Raw genomic sequence first — 12,500 nt, forward strand, 5'->3', positions numbered from 1 at the left:
GTACCACGGCGATGCCATTGGGCTGATGCAAAACTAAAAATCTCCCCATCTTTCTTATCTGGTCCTCAGTGCTGTGCATCTAGCTCCTTTCCCCTCAATGGGCTGTTTGCACAGCCTCTGGCTAGGGCAAGCAAGGGACTGCAGACAGCAAAGCCCTGGACAGTGGCGTGGATGTGATGATCAGGAACACGCAGCCCCCCAGGAGGTGAATTGTGCCGAACAGAAGAGGAGGAGGGGGGAGAGCCCCTCTGGCTTGACACAAGCAGGTGTCGCTCGGAAGATCAGCCCCGCTCGATCCACCGCGAGCCCAATGCAGCAAGCGATTCTGATATTGCAGCAGAGATGGTTTCCTGCAATTAGTTAGCAACTGGGAAAACCTGGCTGCTTTGTGGCAACAAAGGGAGTGGGGAGGCAGCTTCCAGACGTGGGCTGGTGTCAAGAGGAGAAGGGGAATCTCTCATTGGTCCTCTGGGGTTTCTTGGATCAGCTGGAGGAATTTCACCGCTATGCAAGGATGCTCAAAGATTCTGTATCGTGTCGACGCGTCGCAGGGAAGAGCTCGCTGCTTGGTACTCCTGGACTGAACAAGTTCTGAGAGGTTGGTAACTCTTATTTCCCCCCAGTTGTTTCCTAGAGAAAAGGGTTGCTTTGTAGCCTGCTAGCTCTGCTCACCTGTATGTACTCTGCATTTTGCAAATAGCAAAAGCCGTTGACTGTGAGACAAAACTGTGTGTATGGATTGGCACTGAAGCTCCGAGACTGTACAAGGACTTTCCCACTGAAAAACAGGCAATCGCTGCGTTCCATTTGTCAATATCCGGGAATGGCTCCTTTGATGGAGAATGAGATTCTGTATTTGACTACAGTGCCTGTGATCAGTTTCCAGTTTGTTCTACCTGAGGGTGTGTGCTGCAGGTGAATTTTGTTATAAGCTTTCATGCAAAGGATACTTCAAGCAAATGCATGTTTGTGTACTGAAGCAGATGTTCAGAAATGGCATTACCAGTGTTTTGACAGAGAGTGGGTCATGGTGGGATGTAAAGTTTGTAATGGAGCAAAGAATCTGTTTCTTTTCAATGAAGCGGGAGTTGCAGAGAAGATAAGAGTTTGGATTCTAAAAGTAGGCCTGCCACAATATCTCAGCCTCAATGATTTGGGGTGTGTGTCTGTGTGTCTCTGAAACTATAGAACCCATTTTGAATTATTTTATTATGAATTCGTGATATTAATTCATCATTACATCACTAAAGAGACCAACATGAGGATTTCTTTTTTAAAAAAGAACATCTTACTGCTATTTTGAAATATGTTCATCTTTTAAAACCACACATAGCCATTTTAAAAAAAAATGTACAGAGGAAATCACACTGTTAAAGTCTCGACACAATGAAAGTGAATGATCTGTATTTATTCCAGTTACACAAATGTATTTGTTTTTGCTGCCAAACTTCAGCAAGGAGCTTTAAATGTAACAATAACTTGAGGCTTTCGAACCTATTTTTGTGAAGGGAATGCTATTTAAAACTTCTCATGAGCTTTACAGCCTGAGTCTGTGTCTTTTTATTGGAATACAAATACCTCTGTTTTCTGTAAAGCTTATTCCAAAGTAAATATTCACACGATTGCAGATGGATTCTCTCTAAAGATAATTGGAGTAAGAAACTACACCATCAAGGGCTTATAGCTATTTCTTTTCATATACTGTGTGTATAACTGGTTTCTTTTTTTTAATTAAGTGGTTATAAGGAAGTTTTTAATAGCTTTTCTCCTGTGATGGAGAAATAAGAAAATGTTTCCCTTTCAAATGGGACTTTGTATCTAGCCCGGTCTGACAAAACCCATTAAACTGCAGAAAAAGAAAAACTCAGACATTAAAGTTATTTCACTGCAACAATGAAAGTAACAACGAATGTGAGAAAGTAGAAAAGGTGATAAACTGAATCTCAATGGACCTTCTCCTCATCTGTTGCAAAGGAATATGTTAATTTCCCCTAGTCCAGATTTACTGAGTTGATTCCACAGAATCCGGTGACATTTTGTATAGCCCTGTGGAGCCACAAGTTTAGTTGCAATGCACCTGTGGTTTGCGCTGCAGCCTGGCTTGCAGACGGTGTCAGATTGAATCCCTGGCATCTCCAAGTAAGGTGGAGAAAGTAATCTAGAAACCCCCGAGAAACCGTGCCAGCCTGTATAGAGAATATTGAACCAGGTGGACGAATGGTCTGAGTATAAGGCACTTTCTTATGTTCCTTTCATTTGGAGAAGAGGGAGCGATTAGCTCAGTGGTAGGGCATTTGTGTTGCATGCAAGAGGTCCCAGCTTCAATCTTCAGCTTGACCACATAGGCAGGGCTTTTGCCAGCTGGTGTAGGCAATGATGGAGCTAGAGAGATCCACTGCCTGGCATAGTATAAGGCAACTTTCTATGTCCTTAACTACCCACTCATAATCACACAGTGAACACTCGACACGTGTTATTAATTCATTCAAGAGGTAGCAATGGATGACCATAAGTTAAATGGATTCATGGTCTAAAAGGAACATGGTACCCAGATAAGACTTTAATGTTCAGAGGCAGCACGCCTATGAATTGTGGGCATTGGGATGAGAAGCAGAAGATGATGCCCAATTCCTCTATGCCCTTAGCTTCTCAGAGACCCCAGGATTTCGAGGGTTTGGATGCTGCTTAGATGCAGGATGACAATATACAGCAAAATTTTATGCATGCCTAGCCAGAAGTTAATCACATTGCCTTCAATGGGATTTACTCCCAAGTTAGGGATGCAGGAGAAATTTGATTGAAAACGCATTTCAAGCCAAACCCATCAAATCCACACTTTCCGAAACTATTTATGAACCAAAACACAGCTATCCTTCAAAATTCGCCCTTATCCGAATTTGCGACGCAGTTTCCCAGCCAACGTTTACAAAAATGCACATATCAAGGGGAGGTGTGCATAACAAATGAATATATTAGTGAAAATAACCTACCAGAACCATTCTATTAGGGAAGGTTGCTCGCCAAAAACGGGTACGTTGGTCAAAACTGCATAAAAAAGTGTGTTTATTATGGAAAATTCACACTAAAAGGCTGATGAATTTTCATGATTATATATATATATATATTATCACAAAGGGTTGCAACATGCGGAGAACTGAATTTAAAATTGGAAAAACGAGAAACCTAGTGAACCAAAATGGGCAGATCTTTCCATCCTTACTCCCATTTTTGTGGGCATGGGATTGCAGCTTATCGTATTGCACAATACGTATTAGCATGCACAAGGGTCTCCGAATGTGCTTTATACATTCAGCAGTGAATAACCATTTAACATACAATTTATCAATGTGTTTTATTGATTACGGCAGGGAGGAGAAATGTGTAGCCCTTCCACTCCCATCATGCATAGGTCATTATATTTTTGGTAATAGTTTTGTAAGGTGCTTAGAGGTTTTATTACAATCAAACAAAATATAAAATTTGTTAAATAAATAAATAGCTTGCTGGGGGCTGGGGGGAGTCCCACAAAAGTTGGAGGTCCCCCTCCCTGAGTTGCAAGTAAATCTGATTCAACATTTCTCAGAGGTCTTTTTATGGAGATATAGTTTTCTCCCTCTCCCCCCTCCCTGCTCCAGAAAAAAGTGGTCACTGGGCAGAACATTCTCCACCATGTTTTGTGGTGGTGAGCATTTCACGCAAACAATACCCCCCAAATGATGCAAGGTTTGGGGAGATTGTGGAGGAAGCAAAATAGCTGCCAGGCTGCCAACACCATCGCTGATTCTCTCCTTCATTGAAGTGGCAGCGAAAACAAATCTTAGTTTTTTTTAGAGAAATCAGCAATAACTGTCCCTGCTAATGGTGAGCCTCCATCTTTGAGAAAGTGTTAGAGAGGTTCTCTTTCCCCTGGAGAAGTTCAGTGAAATGGCACCCCCAATTTCTCCACCCACAAATAGGTTGGAGAATTTTGATAGAAAGGGCCATAGCTCAGTGTTGGAGCATCTGCCTTGCCTGCAAGGAGTCCCAGGTTGAGTTCTCAGCATCTCCAGGTAAAGTTGGGAGAGAACCCTACCTGAAACCCTGGAGCAGGCTTCTTCAAACTCTGCCCTCCATATGTTTTTTTGGCCTACAACTCCCATGATCCCTAGCTAGCAGGACCAGTGGTCAGGGATGATGGGAATTGTAGTCTCAAAACATCTGGAGGGCCGAGGTTGAGGAAGCCTGCCCTGGAGAGCTGTTGCCAGTCAATGCAGAACTAGATAATGATTTGTCCACAGCTCCGATAACAAGGGAAGAGTTCATTGGACATCTTTAGGCACCAGGCAAAAATGTTCCTTTTCAACCAGGCCTTCCCTTGATCTGATCAACAACCAGGGCTGGATTTAGGTTTGATGAGGCCCTAAGCTACTGAAGGTAATGGGGCCCTTTATATGTCCAGCTGTCCTTTGTCAACAACAAATTGTTGCTGGTTTTTTTGTGTTAAATATATGCTATATGGTAATTTATGGACCTAATAGGTATCTAAAGCCATTTGCACATAACAAAATATGTATTTTATCAAAGTAATTGTTGAACTGAAATACAATTAAGAAGAAGTATATTAATAGTGAAATACAAATAAGAAGTATATTAATTGTGGAAAAATTATTAAGCTCTAACTTAAAATGATTTTTTATTCATAACAAATTTAATAATGCAAACACACTGGCATTTGGCAATAACAAAAGTTCCTTTAGAAACACAATTTACAAAGGCTCATAATCTAGTCTCTAGAAACTTGCTATAACATGAAATGATAATAGCAAACCAGTGATATTTGAGGGAGCAGGCTAGCAGGCGGGGCCCATTACTTACAACATAGGAGCCTACACAACACAAAACACTGTTGCTGTATGTGGGTTTTATTTTTTATTTTTTTATTATCTTATATTTTGGAAATGTACATCCAGTTGTTTTTTCATTTAAATTTTTTGAGGGCCCCCAAGAGAGTGGGGCCCTAAGCTATAGTTTGTTTAGCTTGTATGTAAATTCGGCACTGTCAACATCCTATACCCTTTAAAAGGTGGCTCTTTTTGGGGGGGCTGTTATTGGATTATTGTTTTTATTTCATTGTTATATATTGTGATCTTCTTTGTGAACTGCCCTGAGACCTCCAGGTATAGGGCGGTATATAAATTCAATAAATGAATGAATTAATGAATGGTAAGCCCTGGCACCTCTCTTTTGAGAAAAACAGCACTGGGTATAAGTGATGATCTGGTGGCTTCAGTACAGTGGTACCTCTGGTTACGTACTTAATTCGTTCCGGAGGTCTGTTCTTAACCTGAAACTGTTCTTAACCTGAAGCACCAATTTAGCTAATGGGGCCTTCCACTGCTGCCGCCATACGATTTAATAGAATCATAGAATCATAGAGTTGGAATAGACCACAAGGGTCATTGAGTCCAACCCCCTGCCAAGCAGGAAACACCATCAGAGCACTCCTGACATATGGTTGTCAAGCCTCTACTTAAAGACCTCCAAAGAAGGAGACTCCACCACACGCCTTGGCAGCAAATTCCACTGTCGAATAGCTCTTACTGTCAGGAAGTTCTTCCTAATGTTTAGGTGGAATCTTCTTTCTTGTAGTTTGGATCCATTGCTCCATGTCCGCTTCTCTGGAGCAGCAGAAAACAACCTTTCTCCCTCCTCTATGTGACATCCTTTTATATATTTGAACATGGCTATCATATCACCCCTTAACCTCCTCTTCTCCAGGCTAAACATGCCCAGCTCCCTTAGCCGTTCCTCATAAGGCATCGTTTCTGTTCTCATCCTGAAGTTCTTAACCTGAGGTAATATTTCTGGGTTAGCGGAGTCTGTAACCTGAAGCGTATGTGACCTGAAGCGTCTGTAACCCGTGGCACCACTGTACTTTAATGGAAAAGAACAACATTGTACAAAAGATTATTCCATGTATCACTTACCTCTGAAAAGCATTTCTCTAGAAGTCAAATCTGTTGTGACCTGAGGAAACAGAAGGAGAGTTAGGAAAGACAGGTAAAACTGTTTATACGGCTGGAAGTCTCCAGATGGGGGAAATGAAATGTGAATCATTAAAGTGATTGGGAGTGCGGGGGTGGGGACCAAAGAAAAAATTGGGACGTCAAATCTGCATGCAATTTGAACTGAGAGAACTTGCAACCATTTGTTTTTTTTCCAGAAGTGACTCTTTGTTGCCATTATGCTACAACTTACTCTCTTTTCCTATTCAATGAGCGCAAGTGCTTAAATGTCTGTTGCCTTCTCAAAACTAGAGAAGCAACATAACACCTCTCTCTCTCTGTGTGTATTCAGTGCTGTTTTTCTAGAAAAAGAGGTGTCAGAACTCACCGTGAACACCTCTCTCCAGTTCTCTTAGAATGGCAATGGTGCCTATCTGAGAGGAGCCAGAACTGCATTCTGCTGAGTTCCGGCTGAAAAAAAGCCTTGTATATAAGTGCCGTACTTATCCATCTATAAGACACCCCCGTGTATAAGACGCTTCCTATTTGGGGGGGCATCAAATTCAAGAAAATGGGTGGAGATGGCACAGAGTTGTTGAGGGAATTGACCAGAGTTGTTGAGCAATTGGGGGGGGGATGCCAGACTGAATATCACCCACCCAACTGGCAAACGCTCAAAATCGCAAGCGACACAAACCAAATTGACAAAGCAGTCCTTACAGCAGACACCATTCACTCACCCAATCGCTAGATCTTGTTTGCGGATGCAACCAATTGCCCATCCCCCCCGTACTACCCATGTATAAGACGACCCCCCCGTTTTTTACTTTCTTTTGGAGTAAAAAACCTTCATCTAACATACACGAAAGTATGGTATTTTCTTTAGAAGTAAATAGATAAAACAAATGGCTCACTAATAATAATAATAATAAATAATTTATTTATATCCCGCCCTCCCCAGCCGAAGCCGGGCTCAGAGCGGCTAACAACAATAAAAGTAACACAGCATTCTAAAATCAATTCATTCTAAAATCAATTCAAAATCAAATTAATGGCAACCATTGGGCTAGAGTTCTGTGAGGATTACCAAAGGAGGGGGTCAGACTGTGCCTTGGCCAAAGGCCTGGTGGAACAGCTCTGTCTTGCAGGCCCTGCGGAAAGATGTCAAGTCCTGCAGAGCCCTAGTCTCTTGTGACAGAGCGTTCCACCAGATCGGGGCCACAGCCGAAAAAGACCTGGCTCTGGTTGAGGCCAGCCTAACCTCCCTGTGGCCCGGGACCTCCAAGATGTTTTTGTTTGAAGACCGTAAGGTCCTCTGTGGGACATACCAGGAGAGGTGGTCCTGTAGGAAAAAGAAAAGGAAAGCTTTATACCAGTTTATGCCAGGGCTGGCATCACTGTTAGGCAGAGTGAGGTGATTGCCTCAGTTGGCAGAGGCTGGGGGGGGGGGGAGGAGGGGCGGAAAAGGCAGCAAAATATAGGAGAACAGAGTGGTGTGTATGCCATGTGGCCAGTCCTGCGCTCCGAATGCCTGCCTGTGGCCATTAGATGTGGCAGAGGATGGTGTCCCATCACTGATGACTAAGACTGAACTCCCATGGAAGTCTGTTTTCAGCATATGGAATGGTATAGAAATAGGGTGGGATAATGTTAACGACAATGTAACTGATCTAATTTATGTTAATTGATTACATAAATCATGTAAGCTGTGCAAGTTCACCCCAGCAGACAGAACAAGATCACAAGCAGCAGCCAAACCGTCTTTCAAGGAAACTTGCCTGCTGTCGAAACTTCCTTAATATTGCATCCTGTTTAAGGCACCAGCCAGCCATGCCTTTTTTCCGGGATACTCCATTCCAGGGTGGTTTTCTTCCACCTTCCCACAACAGACACCCAGCATTCTGTGGTCACTGAAAATTCTCAGCCCTCGCTGCACTATTTCTTCTTTTTATTTTCAAGAGGAAAGTAGCCCCCTTAGGTTTCCCCACTATTTTTTTCCTACTTGGAGAAATCTAGGGTCTCCACCTTCAAGGATGCAACACTCCCTATTGTCTTAGCAGCCCTATTTTGGCTACATAGCCATCCTAACTCAACACTGGAGATCTCAATTTGCATACTGTATACGCATCTCCCCACTTACGCACAACTGACATATGCAATATGTAGAGAAGTGTGAGCTTCAAAGTATGGCTGTTTTTCGCTTGTTTTGTCGTTTTGGGAAAGTGTGAATTATGAACATTCTACTTAAAATGCAAACTGAATTACACTTCCTTAGGCCCAGGAAACCTCAAGAACCACCTTTCTCCATATAAAAGTTCCTGATCATCAGGAATCCTGCTCAGAGTCCCATCATCATGAGTGGCAGGGTAGATGGGCAGAGGAGATGGGGTCTTTTTTGTGGTGGCCCCAGGATTGTAGTACACTTTCGAGGGGAGATCCACCAGGTGTCATCTTTGCTTGCTTTTTAAATGGACAGTTAAGACATACCTATAATTTTCTAGCAGGTTCTGGGCCTGTGATCGATTACTCCTTTTATTTGGTTACAAACAACTTGTCGCTAATGCTACTTGTTTTTGTTACGGCTTCTTAAATGTTTCTACTGTATGTCTGGTGGATGCAATGAGATTCTTAGCTGCTTTGTCTTTTCTGGGCAGAAAAAAAAATAGCTATAAATCTACTGAAAGAAAATTAAAATAAATAATGCAGGCAGAGGGAAAGAAAATTGGTGAGATTGTAGACTAATGATTTATTGCTATAGATAAGCAAAAAGCATTTAATGAATTACTGAGTTGGGGGGGGGGAGGATTTCCCCCACCAAACAAAGGATTTTCCAGTTCAAAGCTCTGCCTTCTAGCCAGGGCATCATCATTATTTAATATGCTCACATCCCATCCTCCTTCAATAGGCTCAGAATGGTGAACAATGAGGTTTTCCTTCTATTGTATCTTCACAACAATCTTTTGAGGTAGATTAGACTGAGAAATAATATATGGCCCAAGGTGAACCTCTGGGTCATGCCCCTCTCTGCCTCTTTCACTCCAGATAACAAAATTAAAGCTCCCACTTTTAAGCTAGCCAGTATTGACCGTAGTGTCAGAATCCAAGGAACTATGGCTTGTTTAAACCAGGGATGAGAAATCTATGGCCTTTTAGGTATTGCTGGACTACAGTTCCCATCATTCCTGGCTGTTGGCCATGCTGGCTGGGGCTGGTGGGAGTTGGAGTCCAACAAAATCAGGAGGGCACTGTGTTGGCTGCTCCAGGCTTCAGATCTTGGGTTTAACCATGGTTTACAAACCACCAAGTTCAGCTATATGGTATCCTGTAGGCCAGAGCTTTCCATGTTAGTGGCTTTTCATGTTGGTGACACACTTTTTAGACATGCATCGTTTTGTGACACAGTAATTCAGTTTTACTAGCAAACCGGAGGTTACGCTAACCCCTTTCCAGCCCCCGGAAAGAGTGTGGGGAGTGTTCACGAGAGACACTTACACACTGAAACTGACACACTAACGCATGGGTAGGCAAACTAAGGCCTGGGAGCCAGATCCAGCCCAATCACCTTCTAAATCCAGCCCGTGAACCAGCGTGTTTTTACGAATGTATCCTTTTATTTAAAATGCATCTCTGGATTATTTGTGGGGCCTGCCTGGTGTTTTTACATGAGTAGAATGTGTGCTTTTATTTAAAATGCATCTCTGGGTTATTTGCGGGGCATAGGAATTAGTTCATTCCCCCCCAAAAAAAAAATATATTCTGGCCCCCTGCAAGGTCTAATGGACAGTGGACTGGCCCCCTGCTGAAAAAGTTTGCTGACCCCTGCACTAATGTGTCACAACACATGATTTGGAAAGCTCTGCTGTAGGTAGTTTAAAAGTGGACACTTCCAATCTTTTCCTCCAGTGCGTGAAAGAGGAAGAAAGCAAGAGAAGAAATATGCAAGCCCAAGACTTGGGCAGGCTCATTCATTTGCTGGGGCAAAACTATTGGTTTCCTGTTACGTCTGAACAGAGACTAGCTGCCTAAAAGTCGCAGTTGTACACACATACATATAACAACTTGTGGTCTTTGGAGAAGGGAGTGTGACGTAATAATCATTTTTCATTCCAATTCTGTTACTGAACGTTAGGGAACTTCTGGGTGATTTTACAACCATCTGGAGTCTTTGGCTCCCAAGAGATGTTTTAGCAATTCTTCTTTAGCCAATTAAACCTGCATGCATCCATTATTATTGCTTTTTCTCCTCAATTGCAAAGTTTGCTGTTCCATTCTTTCCAATGAGGTAACTCACTTCAACCCCCCGCAACTGCCTTTAATCCTACAGCCCCCCCTTTAAAAGCAAAAATAAAAATAAAAAAATCTCTAGACAGGGTGTGTTTCAAACAGCAGTGCAGTAATGTTCAAGGAGCATTAAAGGGCTCCCGCTGAACACTTTCCAAATGTTGCTGACGGAGCAGTTTCCCCTAAAGGGAAGCAAAAAATAATTTACTCTCCATTTTCTAAGCGAAAACTGTAGCGTCGCTCAGAATAACAGTTCATGTGCAAAAAAAGGGTGGGGGGAATTAGGGAGAGTCTAGAGGAGTGATTGCTAATGATTCCTGAGCTGAATGCCTCACACGACCATGAACTGACCTTCAGGCAACTGAGGGAAAACAGCCTGTATTTCCTATGGGTGCTTCCAATGTGAATCCCACCCAAAAACAACAGCAGTCACATGCTGGCAAACTCACGCTGTCCAATTATAGTTGACTGGGAGGTTTTTGCACAACAAACATGCTTCACACACACAAAAATGCATTTTTAGGAAAGTGACTGCGGAATGCACCGGAAGGTGTGAGGTAACACTTGCTACGATGCAACGTTGCATAATTTCCCTACAAACGCAACAGGATGAATGCTTAAGCAAACAGACCGCCTGGAAGCCCCTGAACTCTGGTTCTTTCAAGCCACAATGGTCTCTTCATGCAAAGTGAATTCACTGGCACCTTTTACCTGTTGGCGTGCGGCAAGAGCAGAGGCAGGCAACAGAGGCGTGCGTGCCGGTAGTCGAAGCCCAGACAGTGGCATAGCAAGGTCAGGTGGTACCCGGTGCGAATTTTTTTTTGCCACCTCCCCCCCACACACATTGAAATTATTAGAAGAAGGAAAAATACGTCTTGCTTGAGTCCAAACTGCAGAGACAGACTTCAGCGGAAAGAAATACCCCATCCCCTTTGTTATACATACACTCTCCACTATGTCAAGTTCAGCCGTGTTTCGTTGTGTTTGTTGACTGAATTAAAAAGTTTCAATACGTATTATGTTAACTTGTTGAGGTTACCGCATTTTACCCTCCATAAGATGCACCTAGTTTTTAGAGGAGGAAAACAAGATAAAAATATTCTGAATGAAACGGTGAATGTATGATTTTTGTGGTTCATGCTGTAGCCACAGACATGTGATTTGACAGTATGTTTGGGGTAGCCCAATGCAAAAATCCTGAGAATCCATGTGGATCTGTGCGCCATTGTGGCCCCACGAACAGTGGATGCGTGGTTTTTTTGGTGCAGGCTGTAGCCATGGACATACTATGTGATATGATGGTGAATTTGGGGTGACTCAATGCAAAAATCGTGAGGATCCATGTGCTTTTACCTCCCTCCTCCTAGGCAGCCTCCTTTATCGCTAGCGTCCCTTATCTCCCTCCCGATCGTTTACCAATCAGCTACTTCCTTTCAACACCCCCTTCCCTCTTGTTTGCCTTAGTGTCTTTTCCTTAGCTGGAGCAGTTTTTTGCTCCTCCTTTTCTTCTAATTTTTCTCCTCATTGCTTTAGTCTTCCTGTCTCCTCTCCTTGCAAGTTCGCAAGTCTTTACCGCCCCCCTCCCAGGCAGCCTCCTTTACTGCTAGCGTCCTTTATCCTGCTCCCGATCGCTTGCCGATCAGCGGCAACACCCACTCCCCCTCAAAAAAAGCATGATCTGCTTTTTGCCCCTGGGCAATTCGGCTCCAGGGTCCATGCATTCGCTCCATAAGACGCACAGACATTTCCCCTTACTTTTTAGGAAGAAAAAAGTGTGTCTTATGGAGTGAAAAATACGGTAATTAATTGTCGGATGAAGTTATTAAACTCATTTTAAATAATATTATTTTTTCCAAAAAAAGTGTCATGATCCCAATTTTTTAAATTTTATTTTAAGAACACGTTTTTTCCATTTTGTCACCCCCCCCTCAGTGATGACACCCAGGGCAGCCCACACCCATCGCACACCCCTTCCTATGCCACCGAGCCCAGAGTGAGGCTGAAATGGGAGGAGCCTGCTTTAGTAACACCTCTAAAATCTCAACCCTGGGCTTCTCCCCAGGTTTTCTACTTAGCATGGGATACGAACAGGCCAAAGCTCTCATAAAACAACGTGTTGCATGCACTGAGTGCCGATTGGATCTAGCCAAGACCCCAACTTTTATTGCCAATGAATGCCCTTCATCCATGGGTCTCAGGGTGGTTCAAAACATTAAAATGCAAGATAAAAATACA

General features: G+C 43.1%; 1 protein-coding gene across 1 annotated transcript in view; it reads left to right on the forward strand.

The window, feature by feature from the left end:
- The first annotated feature begins 266 nt into the window (after positions 1–266).
- The window catches only part of CTXND1 (cortexin domain containing 1), a 36,133-nt gene continuing 23,899 nt past the window's right edge, over positions 267–12,500 (forward strand). The window contains exon 1 of the mRNA XM_081171351.1: positions 267–598. The gene's annotated coding sequence lies outside the window, so the exon portion shown is untranslated. The remainder of the gene's footprint in view (positions 599–12,500) is intronic.

This window comes from Podarcis bocagei (assembly GCF_964188305.1).
Source record: "Podarcis bocagei genome assembly, chromosome: 14".
NCBI classification, from domain to species: Eukaryota; Metazoa; Chordata; class Lepidosauria; order Squamata; family Lacertidae; genus Podarcis; species Podarcis bocagei.